Source organism: Ptychodera flava, chromosome 9 (genome assembly GCF_041260155.1).
Source record: "Ptychodera flava strain L36383 chromosome 9, AS_Pfla_20210202, whole genome shotgun sequence".
Classification (NCBI taxonomy): domain Eukaryota; kingdom Metazoa; phylum Hemichordata; class Enteropneusta; family Ptychoderidae; genus Ptychodera; species Ptychodera flava.
Window position 1 is genome coordinate 6,376,592 of NC_091936.1, and position 14,604 is coordinate 6,391,195.

The 14,604-nt window shown below is 36.7% G+C and overlaps 1 long non-coding RNA gene across 2 annotated transcripts; it reads left to right on the forward strand.

Moving 5' to 3' along the window:
- Window positions 1-3,684: 3,684 nt before the first annotated feature.
- On the forward strand, window positions 3,685-14,351 carry LOC139139864 (uncharacterized). 2 transcript variants are annotated; one of them, XR_011553890.1, is made up of 3 exons: window positions 3,685-3,851; window positions 8,881-8,936; window positions 12,304-14,351. It is a non-coding gene; the product is annotated as an uncharacterized lncRNA (long non-coding RNA). The 2 variants fall into 2 exon arrangements; XR_011553891.1 differs by having other exon boundaries at window positions 3,726-3,851; window positions 12,307-14,351.
- The last annotated feature ends 253 nt before the right edge of the window (window positions 14,352-14,604 follow it).

Genomic DNA, 14,604 nt, shown 5'->3' on the forward strand with positions numbered 1-14,604 from the left:
GAGAAACTGAAGGATAACGTCTATAAGTTTATAAATTTTGCGCCGTCATCTGCAATGTTCATGAAGATGTTACATAAAAACGTCGGAGCGCTTCCTTCGTATCCTATTTATTGTCTTGAGGCAAGATTGTCAGGTCACATACAATGACAGATCATCGGTAAAGTTTTGACCAATCGGCTCCGTCGCCGCACTTACGTGTGAGATGTTGCTATAGCAACAACAAAAGAACACACGAACGTTCTACATTCCACACGCAGTTTCTTCAGTGCGAAACACTTGCCCATACCGAGTGCTCTTCTCTGTCGTTGAAATCATTTTCATCGAAAGGTTTTAATTTTACCAGCGTTCATATTATCATTGTCAGAGTGTATATCTCAGTATTGAGAGTAGAATGGCTAGCAATTATTACTAATTTATCGATTTTATGGAATCCGGAGATAATCTTTCGAATATCAACACGCTCACAAGTAAATTTTTGGTAAGGATTCGTTCTACGCTGTACTTTCGACAAAAAATTCAGATTATAATAGAGAAACTGTGCCTTATTCGTGAAACAGTGTGATCGACTGCATAAACTGAGAAAATTTACAAAATTGGTCTTAATTTCTGACAACACCTTAGTTTGTAATTATCATATTCAAAACGATTCGAATTGGTGTAGCGTTACACTTGAACACACTGAAAGTCGCTATTTTTCGTGGTTTTCTCCCATGAAATACGCGATGATGTATACATTTTCTTCATTTGTGAAATTTGCATTTTATTTCATATAGAACAGCTTTGTGTGAATCTTACGAAGACGTCGGTAATGAGTTTAGATTACAGCATGTAGACAAACTGTGATATTGCATATAGACAAACAGTGATATTGATCTGAACATTTTAACAAAAAAGTCAACTTGAGTGGCTGTTTCTTTGATCTATTGAACTCTGTGTCTTTACGCTTACAGCCTGGTGACGTAGTCTACAAAGGTCAGGTGGAGGCTAAGTCAAAGCATGGGTTGTTACGTTCTTGGCAGGAAAGGTTCATCGAACTGCACTTTCCAACGGACTTACGTATTACTAAAATTGTAAGAATCGATACAACCTTCAGTGTGCATTATATCTGTAGAGGCTTGCAAAGAAAATATGTTCTGTGAAATCGTGAAGTGAGAAAAGTTCACAGATTGTAGAAGAGGTGTTTATGATGCCATTTGAAAATGAGGGTTGTTGGGGATTAGTTTTATTTACTGACGTTCTGTTCATCGTCTCGCAGATTACCAACAATTCTGCACAGCCAAACGTCACTGCTTATATTACATACTCTAAACGTGATGAATCAAGACATGAACAAAAAATTTATTAACAGCCTTTCTATGTTCATACCTTTCTATCTGTTATATTTTATATCATCTTTGCGGTCACAGAGACAGAGTACATTTTCTTCTAGTATCGATTTTCAGTGTCTTTGTTCAAGTTTTCTTCTTACTGAATTGATCTAGACTGATGAAATTAATCTCCCTCTCTCTCTCTTATATTAAGTTTTCTACTCATAATTAATTTAGTGTTATACGATTTGTTGTTCTATAACTAATAAATGCTATAATATTCTTATGAATCCATGGACAATTCGGCTGGAAACAGCTTTGTAAACTACATAGGTTATCGAATTGGTGTGTTGTACCATTTTGCAAAAGAACGGCAAAACTATTTTCGATGTAGCTGTAATTTATTATTTCTTTCGGGTAATAGTCTATATTTCCGACATCTATGAAACGCATCACTGTGCATGAATCCCTCTTCGATTAAAAAAGTTACATTGCAGGGAGTGTAAATGTGGTTCATAAAGGATTTTATTCATCTTACTCTCTCATCGAAACAAAAACATACTACTATCACGATTATTACACATGTACTCTACTGTTTTCACAGCATGTAAAGCAATGAAGGGACCTCGGAACAACCCTACCAGCCATGCTGGGTGTGGGTACATACCATCGGCTACAAAATCAACGCGTTCCAGGAAATCCTGCTGCAGACGCTGCTGTACGTGATTACGAGGAAGAAATTTAAGAGTCAGTTCCTTAGGAACTTTTAAGTGTAGAAGATTCCGAGCCCGAAGATTGCGCATCGCCTGAACTGAACGAATACAATCCACCGCCTGAGATTAGTGCCTCTTTTGGTATAGCGAATTATTTTGTCATGTTTTATCCGTAAACATTCTGACCCAAACCTCAAATGACCCCTACTTTTTTGGCTTACACAGCGTCCGTTCAAGGTAGTAACCCGTTGAAGAGGTCGAATTACACAAATAGGTTCGGTGATTTTAAGCCTCGCGCATCTATGAATAATGTTCCTGGACACATACAACACCAGTCCTAATCCCCTCCTAATCATCAACTGATGCTTATCACTTACGATGGGCTAAAGGAAGAACTCAATGATATGGAGGCAGCATTTAAACAGAAGTTTGTGATGTTGAAGAAGCGTTTGAAGATATTCAAACTAAATTTGATGAAGTTGGCTAAGTACCATGTGTTGAGATGGCTGAAGACTTTAATGAAGCAGCTCTTGAAGAACTTGCAGCGTTTGGTAAGATGGAGGAGGTAGAATTTGAAGGTAATCCTTTGGATTTCGATTCAGCTCGTTCAAGGCCAGAGTTGGATGTTCAAGACAATGTGGAGGACGATGTGTCACGTGGCGTGGCATGTGGTGAAAGCATCATCTCGGGGTATAGCGATGTTCCCAAAATGTTGTTGAGACTGAAGCGCATTACCAGTGTAGATCAAATGTGTGAAGACTTATCAGCAATGACATAGTTTGAGACACAAATCTGGACATGATAAATACTACAACACCAGTCACATAGACTAGTATTCATTTCAAACATGGGTTACATTTCATAGCTGTATGGCCAATCATATCAACGCGTAGAAATGGTATAAAAGCAATCACTACTTGCAGAAATCATCGTTACAGAGAGAAAACGCGTGTTTCGTGCTTAAAATACATTGGCAATGTCATAATATTTACGATTTGCATTTTTAGTTACATTACTGATTTAAAAGAGATACAGGTGATGAAAAACAAGTTTCGAAATTATTGTTGAATATCCAAAGTTTGAACAAATATCACAGTCATCAGGTACATACTTGTGTGATCATTATTAAAAACTTCTCACAAAAAGTACAAATCTGCACATGCATCCATAACGCTAAACCATTTTAGCATCTACCGTAATTAATTCGATCAAACCCGACACCGTCAACCCCACATGACACGTACCAATGGACACAGAGTGTTAAGATGTGTTATTCCATTCATTTGAGTGGAAAGTCAAATTCTCAGTTACAGTATGTTATACTCTGAAGCTAGTATTGTGTAATGTAATAAAATATGAAGACTACAATATTTGAAAAAAAAATCACACTTTTCTACTGAGAAAACAGTTTTTAAATTCACACACAATTTGATGGGTATTGTTGTTGTTAAGGATTATAAATTTGGTTTTTCTACTCTCTTTAAACCAGTCATTTTTTACACAGAGACATTATAAGTCCACTGGTTGGAAGGTATTATCATCTTCTGTTGAATGTCATTTTAACTTCGTGTCCATATGATAAACATGCTATGAATTCAAACCGTGTTCTCAGACAGAACAGTTGTGAAAACCGCACTGATCACGTGACCGTCAAGCCCGCCAATGGGGAAGAAGCTTGATTACGTAGCCCTTTACACGGACTAGTTATCCCTCTATCCGACATGAAATTCATTTCAGGACAGTGAAACAGCATAAAAAGCCTAAATTTGGATTTTAACATTCAATTGAATATTGAGCGATGTTATCCACCAGGTCTATGGTTGTCTGACAGGTAAGTAACATCCTGTCGATATTTATTTTCCCAGTTCTAACAATACGAATGAAGCTTACTCTGACTTGACTGTCGTCGTTTATTTTTGGCATTATCTTTTTCATGTAAGCATAATTTGAATCGTAATTTATTTCGATGTGAAATCCTGGACCAACAATTTCAGAATTTCTGATAAAATTTCAAAAGCTTGTCCTTGCGAGATATCGTTGAGTTACTCGATGTAGTGCGTGAACAAAATTCGGTTGCAACCGTCGAATACAAACTGGGGCATGGTCTTTTTGTTAGGAAACGCCCGTACATGTTCGAACAAAAATATTTTTTTCTCTAAAAATAGTTCCGTTCCATTTTTGTCTGACCGATGGGTCGTTTCCCGTTGCGTCGAAAGAGTGGATTTCTGTTTGGTTATAATAATTAAGCAGCCATCTTACAAAAACTGAGACGGTTTTTCTTTGCCAAGGCGAGCTTCGGCATACCGGTTTACGGCCAGTGTTTGACCAAAACAGTTGCAGCAACGTTTCTCAACATATGCCATAAAAGCTGATGAAATTATCGGAGTCGCAAAAGATTGAAATGTACAAAATTACAAATCAAAATACAATAACAGAAAGAACGTTTTATAACGAGAAATACTGGACTTCGTTGTCTGTGTACTGGGGTCGATCTGTTACGTTCAAGCACAGCTTATAATAAAATCAAACGTAATCATATGAGTATTAAAATGAGATCTCGTCGACAAATATTTGCAATGACCTTCATTGGTGCTGTCGCCAGCTTTCTAATTGTCAAAGGTGTCTGGCCTGTAAATTTGAAATGAAATTTATTTCAACTATACGCAGCGAATTCTCCTATAGATCAGTTCATGACTACAGTCTGCATTAATTGTCTCTGCGGTCAAACAAAACAATTTCACTTGGTAAGCAAAATACCCTTATTTGTTTGTATATTTTAAAGTCATGGACAAGGTTTGCATTCGTAGTTCGAAAATAAATGTCCGATTAGTTGGTAAATGTCACCCCTTTTTGTTAATGCAATGTCTACACAGCTGGTCGACAATGATCAGATTATCAATCGGCGTATGCATTATATTGTTTTTGCGAACAATGTGAAGATCAAAACATATTTAAAGGTCTTCACATAGCTATTCATAATTAGGTGATATTTGGTAGAGAAAATGTTAGCACCAAAGATTTTTCCAAAATATAATGTTTTAAGGATTATTGTTACAGTAATCTCGGCGTTTCGATCACAAATGTCACCCATGCTGGTCATCCATATCGACATCTTGATCGGCAGCTTGCTGTTAGTTAAAGAAAATATGTAAACCAGAATTCGACACCTTAACATTTTTTATGATCGAGATTCAACCATAGCCGGGGGTTTAATTTTTTCGTCTTTTGAAATGATTTCGCTTGATGTCAACAACAAATAAACGCTAATTTCATTCAGTCATATGACACGTGATGAGAGAGTGAATCCAACGCCCATATAATTTTATCGGCAGAACAATGATTTCAATTCACTTCTTTGTGATTAGTGTCCCAGCGTGTTAACACCATTTTATTTTGTTTCATAACAAATCACATCACAATTATTGAGCATCCCGAAAAGTCCAGAAACATCTCACGTACATGAATTGTTTAGTTTTAAAGGAGAAAAAATCTAAAGTTTGATGGAGAAAACACGTCGAGTTTGAAACATAGTGATTACTTGATTACCAGAGACACTACAAAAATGCATTGTGCTGATTAAGTTTCTATCGACTGTAAAAGACTAATCATAGCTTCATTTTTAGAAAAACATTATACAAACGGAAATACAAAAAAAATCTACAGACTGTGTTACATTCTTTTTATGAATTTGTTGTACTGAGAAACATATATTCCTTGTGATAGACTAAAATATTCATTTTTTTAGTGTAACATTTACAAATTTGACTTTAATTAACTGTCCCATGAGGTCATTATTTGCTCTGCATTTCAACCCCCCTAGTTTGGTTACTTTTTGTAGGTACCATCTGTCTCATTTTCGGTGCTTAGTCGTTTCATTATTCTAGCGGCATAGAAATGTAATACAATGAAAAATATTTGCAGTAAAAATGGCCTGCCATTCCTAAATTTTATCAAAATTTTAACGCAAAGAAAAGTTAGTAAACACAATTATATGCAATTTTTCACAAGGTCTGGTACGGTCGTCCATAACTTAACTCTCTTTAAATCGTTTTCTCCATAACCAACTTCATTTTATCTATTGTGACACAAATGACGATACTATTTATCAATTTTGAATGTTTCATTTCCAGCAAATCTCGGTATCTATCATACAACAATGTGATTCATACAAAAAAAATACAGTTTTAGATAACTGCTTTCTAAAATCCCTGGCCCAATACCCTTGGGCAGTCGTTAATTATTTCACAGGCATTGTTTGCCTTCCCTTATTTGTTAATTGAGTGTCATTTGATTTCGACAGCTGCTATTCTGGTATGGCTTTGGCATATGTCATGAAAAGTAACCTTCTCATTTTCGTTAAAATAACAATGAAATGTGCATTGAATGTGTTATGTGTGTTCTCCATCAAATGCAAAACTCTACAATGCATGTCATGTCACGACATATCGTGTAAATAGTTTTCGACAAGTAACCATGTGACATGTACATTATGATCTAAAATTAAACGTAAAACCTGAAATTTGACATGAAGTTACTTATATGGTATGACACAGTAAGCAAATATTAATTTTCACCGGGTGGCTTGATGCCTGGTCGACCAGACGTAATTATCATACTGTGCGTCACATGACGATACGTCATGTAAACAGCCATATGACTACAGTCTTACATACATCATGGCTCTCTGTTTGAATTGCCAACTTTTGTAATAGGACGAGTATGGAACGATCCACTGCCATTGAGCGGTCCTATTAAGAGTACTGTAATGCACCTGGTAAATGACCAGGTGTTCTTAAAAGATATGAAATAGCAGGCTTTTCGCCATCTTGCAGGACAATAGGGAAGGGTAGACTGAAAACGCATCAGTAACACGATTGGAACTAATTTGGGATAATTGGATTTTCATATTTTTCAAATTTCTCAAAAGTGTTAGGTGCCCTATAGCTGAATATTGCAATGTTGCAAATTACTCATAAAAACAAGTGTGTAACGTGAAAAGAAAAGCAGATGAGATTACATTTGCAGATTAAATTGACATTACTTCACCATCCAATTATCCCAAATTAGTTCCAATTTTGTTCAGTATTGTTAATAATACTTCTCCCAGGACAAGAATAGAATGTTATTTTCAACTGGAGTGTTCGCTATGAGGCACACAAAGGTCATCTACAGTCACTGTCTGACCGTGCTATTGTGTATGCATGGGGAGAGAGTATGACGCGAGGAAGTCTCCACATCTCTGCGAAGGCATACTGAAACAACAAAGTACATCAAAAGCAAAACTGACTCTCAACAAATTAAATATAATTTGATTTTGGAGACGCAAATAACATTCACGCATATTAAAAATGTTTTCTAATCAGTTCCCTGTATTGACATAGACAGTAGAAGAGGAGCTCTCTTCTACTATCTATGGTATTGACGATTTTTTCCTCGCCATGATCTAACCTAAAAAGGACAAAACACTGATATTGCGAGAGGCAAGTCTACGAAGAAAATCCTTTCGTTGTCTATTCCATGGCCAGCAAATGTTTAGATGCATGCCTTTAAAAAATCTCTCTGCTATTAATGTTCTAATTTATGATTAATGACTAGCATAAGTAAATTAGCGTAACAATAAAAAATACGTTTGAAATCCTCGGAATATCTTAGCAATGAATATGCAAATATTTTGACAATATTCACATCCTATATAGCATTCTCAGTTTTCTTGTAGCCCTCCGACACCCCCTCTCCCCCGCCAGCGGTTGAATGTGCTCGTTTCCTTATACGTACATGAACAAAAGTGTCTCATGGAAACTAACAAGGAGTCAAGTGAACGTATCCCAGAGGAATGCATGTAATAATTTATTTCATGTGTCTGGCAACTGGGTCACTGTGAAAAACCTTGTAATCTTCATCATGACCACTAGAGTCCCATTAAAGCAATGAAATAATATCCGTGCCGGACGATAAGCTACCCTGTAGGAAGACAGGAATGGGATTCCTTATTATATCGTCAAATATTCACATTATATTGTGATTTTGTCTTCATAGAAATCTCAATAATGCAATGTTTCCCAATCTACATTACATGACATGTTTACTTTTTCTGATTCAAGTATTTTATACCTCTAGCACAACCCATGCAAAAGTGCTTTAGTACTGATGTGAACACAACATGAAGTTACAATCACTGAAAACGTGATTTTAACTTCTTCAAGTCACTAGTTGACGTTTTGTCCAGAACATACACTTTGTTGTTCTACTCCTAAATTCTATATTTCGTGCCCAACATTTCAAGATAGCATGTATGCGTGTGACGGCCAGAACAGTCTTTAGAAAATTTACTCTTTGACAAGACAAAACTTGATAAGGACAGATGACGGGACAGGCCAGACATCGACACAGGTTTTCTGAGTGACCTTGGTGAGACCATATCATTCAGTCTTGTAGACAATGACCATCAAAACATCAACATTCCTGTCCCTGGATTTTGATAAGAATATCGTTAACAGGTCCCACGGGAGTATCAAAGTAAAACTCATATTCGACAATTGGCTGCGAATGTATCATAAACGTTTAACTGATTTCCTTATCACAGATATCTAAATAGCCATAGCCTTTTAGGTGATAGTAATCTCTAACATAGATCTAGGCACCAACAAGTGAAATACTTTTACTGATGATGATAGTCATGTGACCCGCTTAATAGCCAATTGGACCGTTTTATTGGTCATTTGTTCTGGCTATTGACCAATTAGAATTGACTTACCTTGTTATATAGAAGCTGCACTGAAACTATAAGCTTTATCTTTTGCAGTTATCGTTTTGTCTTAAAGATAAGTAACAGGTATATTTTCGTGTCTCCTTTCTTCCAGACATCTTTGACGGTAAACAAATTTGGGGTAGAAAGGTAACCGAAGAACGCAAGCTGGTAAGTACATCTGAACCATTGGTACAATACAGTATCCTTGCTACTAAAGACTTGCAAAATTATGAGGCGACAATTTTGTGGTGTCCCAAATATTCATATCAAAAAGTTTAGATGTGGCAGAAATTTTCGTGTTCCAACATTCACAACATATAACATTGGCTATGCAGCGGTTATATGCAAGGACATTCCTCGCCTGTCAATGTACTTAAAGGGCAGTAGCTGTAACTTTTGGAGTTAGTTTTTTCACTAAGTTTGTTTTTAATATCAACTAAAGTTTCTTGTTCTACTTGCCAAAGCATGTCGATATACACATTGTTGAGCTCATCATCTCATCCTGTGTAGGTGTGGGTGGTATTGTTATTGTTGACAAGGAATTTCGGTCCGGGCTAGAATTCAAATGCATACAATAATAGGGAATTTTACCATTTTACATGCAAAGATGATATGCCGGAAAGTTAAATAGCAAGGTGTTTAAACGTGCTTTGGAAGAGTGAAAAAAGGACTTGTGAATGACATATACAACAAAAATAATGAAAAAATCATCTAAAATTACAGCTTCTGGACCTTTAAATAACAAGTTCATCATTGTTCTACAAAACAAATACACATAATTTCCTCCCTTCTCCTTAAACTATTTGTTCAAGTTGAACTAATAAGTATGACCCATGCGGACACATTGCGTACATAAATATGATGTCATTGTTGACAGAAGAAGTCTAGTCCTGACTGGAATTCAATCGTCAATACAATAGCAGTAGCAATTACAAACGTACCCAGGCTGTGTTGGGAATCAAACATTTACATATGATTTTAGGGGTGTAACAATAACCTGTAATTTAAGAATACAAGCATTGCAATATTTTCAGCTAATGGAAATTTAAAGCCAAAATAGTTGTAACTTTTGATGTACTTTTCAGTACAATTTCTTTTTCAACCCCAAACATTGCAACGAAATTCCTACTGTTCAACTCTTCAATATAGCCTCTGTGTGTGTGTCATATCCGATATAACCGTTGACAGATGAGTAGAATTCATTGGAGAACGATCGCGATTCAGATTGTGAACAAATAAATGTGTTTACAGACTGTTAACAAATCAGTGTGTTTACAAAATACTTTGTACATCCTGCAAGGAGATGACGGAGAAAATGGGCTTGTTTTACAGAATAAAAATAGCGATGCAAGTCAAACACGCTAATTTGGGTTTCGCTCGTTTAGAGTTTACTGAGTCATTTAACATCAAAGTTTGATTTACAAGACAAATAATGTAAAATACGTGTTAAGGTAGTTCGCGCCTCGAAAGTGAAAGTCTTAAACTTTTGCTCAAACTTTCCTTGAGGAATCTTTCAACCATTCTCTTTCTAAATCGAGAATGAAAATCAGTGGTAAATGTGCAAATTTTGGTACTAGAGAAACAAATAACCCAAGATTTACCGATAGTTAAAATTCAAAATGGCCGCCATCCCGGTGTTAACTCTATGGAGAAAAAATAAAATTTTCGAATTTCGAAAAACTAAGACTGTGAAAAGATTTATTACATCAAAAACTTGAAAATGAACCCCCACAAGCAGAAGATCAGAAAAGAATTGAAAAAGTTTGAGAGTCCGAATATCTGTCCCCGAGGCGCGTTCTACCTTAACGGTATATTTGCTTCACTTAACTGGTTGGTGTACCTATGCTGCTATATATTTTCATTCTTTTCCACTAATAATCACATTTTGACTGTTATGACTCAGCAAAAAGTAAATGAGCGAAACGCAAAACACATGAGCGGGGTTGTTAGTTTTTTTAACAGAACTTCCAAAGTTTCAAGGGATAAAAAATTTAAAAACAGCAGAGCATGCGTCTAACTTCCCTTCGGTTGAACAACTGTTACCACCGTACGCGTCCCAGTAAGCTAGAAAGTGTACACATGCTGGATGTTTGTGGATAGGGATGGCTTAATATAAGTCGTTTGTTTAGGCTTAAAGTTCAACAAGATTAATTAATCTTTACAATCAGAGCTACTAACAAAATCTCTCCATGATTTGTATGATTCTCTCAAAATTTTGACTCCTGCATCTTGATGACGTCATGTTATTTATGCTTGTTTTTCAAGCTTTTTCTGCTCCATCAGAGGAAGCGTAAAATTTGAAAGTATTGTTATATTTTTGAATTTCTAAAAATAAAGAATTTCTAAAAATAAACAATTGTAGTTGATTTCTGCTTGCTTTTGCGCTCATGATAGATTCATGATAATGAAGCTTTAGTTTATGACGATTGGTAAGCTAAGGTTCTCAGTTACTGCAATCGTTCTGATATTGCAGACCATCGCATTTGTATATATTTTACATTTTCCTGGTAAATATTACGTTGTTTTAACAAAACGTGAAATGGTGTGATGCAGTGTGGAAAAGAAAATAAAGAGATCCATCGAATTATTTATGTTAATTTTTTCGAAGTCAGAGACAGACATTAGGATTCCCCCGAGATTGACTCTGGTGATGCCATGGCAACTAATACTAATTGCTGCTTTGTGTAATGATACCATCTGTCTAGGTTTCAGTTGAATTGTGCTGCCACATATTTGACCCCAATCTGCGCTAGATGGCCACTGAAACCCCAATCTGCGCTAGATGACCACTGAAACCCCAATCTGCGCTAGATGACCACTGAAACCCCAATCTGCGCTAGATGACCACTGAAACCCCAATCTGCGCTAGATGACCACTGAAACCCCAATCTGCGCTAGATGACCACTGAAACCCCAATCTGCGCTAGATGACCACTGAAACCCCAATCTGCGCTAGATGACCACTGAAACCCCAATCTGCGCTAGATGGCCACTGAAACCCCAATCTGCGCTAGATGACCACTGAAACCTCAGTCTGCGCTAGATAACCACTGAAAACTCAATCTACTGAACGGAAAAGATTCTGTCTGCAGAAATAGGTGTATGGCTCATTAGATATTTGATGTATTTGATGTTTATATTGGTTGAAGATGTGCGCACAGTAGATTTTGACCGATATTCTGTTTTATTCACTTATGTTATTCAATCCTGGAATGACAATTTCGGTAAAATCTTTATCCGTCGTTTCTTTTCAAATGAATTTATTCGGCTCGAGAAATGCTATATGATCAAAGTTTTCCAAATTCAAAATCTTTCCTGTGTGTCAATGACCTTTGAACGATTCAATTTTCGCAATTCAGAACCATTTGGTTGTCAACTTAATTAGAGGTATGTCTGAAATGATCAATTATAAAAGATGCGCATTAAAATAACTGAAAATAAAATACGATTCAAAAATATTAGACTGATGAAATTTCACTTGCTTCTACGGTATAAACTTCATGCTAATGTATAATAACGACTGCGGTTTTCTCAGCAGACGCACCACAATGGCTGACGGTAATATGGCATTGGTTCACATCATTGAAGACATAGAAGAGATAATCACAGATTGGGCATTGGAGAAAAGAGACCACGACAAACATACTGTGCAGATTATAAAAAATGGTCTGAAGTTCAGTCAAGTTGGCGACATGAAATACGTTCCGATCGAAAAAACTAGGAAAGAAAGCAAGGACAACAGTGACGCGTGCGCAGAAGTGAAACCCGAGCGTCGCTGCTATGATATTTACACGACTACTTTTTCAAACAACACGGACTGTCAACAAAGCCATCATTTCAAGACAGATCGCTGTCTGAAAACTACTTACAGTTGGTCGATGACTAGTGGAAAGACTTTCAGTTCTCGCGCTGGAATTACGTTCACGCCGCCGAAATCATGCATCGAAGCCAGCGTTGAATTCAGCAAACAAACCTCACAAGAAGAAAGCGGATCTCATGTTTTCGAGAAAAGTCGCACCAACGCACTCGACTCGGACATACAAGTAAAACCGGGGAAGAAAGTCACTGTAGTTATGAAAATTGAAGAAGAAGACATCATGGCCGAATACAAAGTCAAATATCGCATCGAAGGAGGAGTAAAAGTTTTAATTTCAAACAACAAGGACAAAAAAGATACAATTACCAAAGTTGGACAGGCTCAGAACATTTTTGAGGGTATGAGGGGATTTAAAGTTGTAGAGGCAACAGAGGGCGGGATTGGCTATGCAGTGTTTGAAAACAAGGGCGTGTTCGTTTGTAAGCGAGAGATCAGCCAATCATTGGACTTTGTACAGGAAGACATCTAAAAGGATTGCCGATGAATGGCGTCATTTCATGACTCTCATTGGTGTGAGTTTCAAAAAAGGGAATTGCTGAGAAAGCTGGAAGATGCACCTTTGAAGTGTAACATGGCTAGGACCATTTGACAAGATTCTATATTCATGAAAATTATTGATTGTAACTGCCTCTCCTGGAAACGCTTGTACTCTACGTGCTACTTGAGAGGTCGCGGACATTTTTTTCTATAGAAATTTTCGCCGCAAAATTAGTGCAGACTAGTTTTATAGCGTACAAACATGGATGTTTTCACTCTCACATTTTAACAGAGTGACCAGATTCCACCACTAACATCGATGGTGTTACCATCCATTCACGCAGTAAGACATACCTTGTTCAGACAGAGACATACTTAAAACGAGAAAATAGTGTTCCTTGCGACACAACACCACGAGTCAGAAAAGTTGTGGTGGAAGATTGTTACAAACTGTATTCGTATAAATCGAACTCAGCCAGATTCTACTAATTATCTGATCAGTAGGATTTGTAACGTTGATTACTTTATTGTAAGGCCAAAAAAAAATAATAGTTTGTTTCTCATCCTAGGCATCTTGCAAAAATGATGCGGTGACGCGGGTTTTTTTTTTTTTTGGCTGCTACTTTTTTTATTCAACCATCAACAACAACGCGCTTACAACATGAGAACATAGGAATGCATGCAGAGATAAATGCACAGCAAATTTTTAGCATATCAACAGTGCTGCTTTTTGACTATTAGTGCAGAATGCAGTTTTGATAGCTTTCAATGACATAGTGTACAGTTCTGAATGGAATGTTACAGCACTGTGTGATGTTCAATGTTCTGTCTAGTTCAGTTTTGTATATCATAAAATATTTGTGTTGCTTTGGTATGATCTGAACGGTTTAATTTGTTCTTTTAGTGAAAACTTTTCTTTTTCGTTTAAGATATCGTGGATTTTTTTCATTTTTTTTTCGTTCCCTCTTGAGATGCAAAAAAAAAGGTTGGCGCGGCGGGTCTACATTGACGCGCGCGGGGATGAGAAACAAACTATTTATTTTTTTGGCCTAATAAAAGATAGTTTCCCAATGTCTCGCCTTTCTAACTATGGAGACAAGTACATACAGTTTTTGAATTTCTTTTGCTCTCCAGACTGATAATATGTTGTAATCGATTCTAGTGACTGACCTGCTAGTAATATGATTTGATGGAAAGTCGAAATAAAACACGTCAATTTTTCTAACTAATACATTTACACTGTGTTCTATCTAATGGATACAATGGGCGGCTGAACAGATACATAAGAGTTTTTCAAGTCAAGGAAGCTAGCTATTGTCGAACCAACGCCCCCCCCTCTCTCTCTCTCTGTTGTCTCTCCCTCCCTCCCTCCCCGTTCCCCCCCCTCTCTCTCTCTCTTTCATGTATGTATGTATGTATGTATGTATGTATGTATGTATGTATGTATGTATGTATGTATGTATGTATGTGTGTAGCTGATGA